Source organism: Papaver somniferum, chromosome 8 (assembly GCF_003573695.1).
Source record: "Papaver somniferum cultivar HN1 chromosome 8, ASM357369v1, whole genome shotgun sequence".
NCBI lineage: Eukaryota > Viridiplantae > Streptophyta > Magnoliopsida > Ranunculales > Papaveraceae > Papaver > Papaver somniferum.
The window spans coordinates 19,640,602-19,640,943 of record NC_039365.1 but is presented as its reverse complement, the minus strand read 5'-3'; the positions used below and the strand labels follow the sequence as shown (position 1 = coordinate 19,640,943).

The 342-nt window shown below is 35.7% G+C and overlaps 1 pseudogene; it reads right to left on the bottom strand.

Moving 5' to 3' along the window:
• Window positions 1-242: 242 nt before the first annotated feature.
• LOC113307158 lies at window positions 243-342 on the bottom strand (annotated as a pseudogene).

The window sequence follows — 342 nt, the reverse complement described above, 5'->3', positions numbered from 1 at the left end:
TTTTAGGGAAAGAAAATGAAAACCCTTATTACCATGTTAGGGATTTTGAGGAAATTTGTAGTACTCTAAGAATTAGAGGCTTAGATGATGATGCTTTGAAACTTAGGTTATTCCCATTTTCCCTGAAAGATAAGGCCAAGTCGTGGCTTATAGTTTGGACTCCGAGTCAATTGAGACATATGAACAACTTACATCTGCCTTTTTCAATAAGTTTTTCCCTAGGCACAAAACATCGTCTATTAGGACGCAAATATGCACATTTTCACAACAAGAGGGAGAATCTTTATATAGGTATTTGGAAAGGTTCAATGATTTATTATCCCAGTGTCCTCATCATGGTTT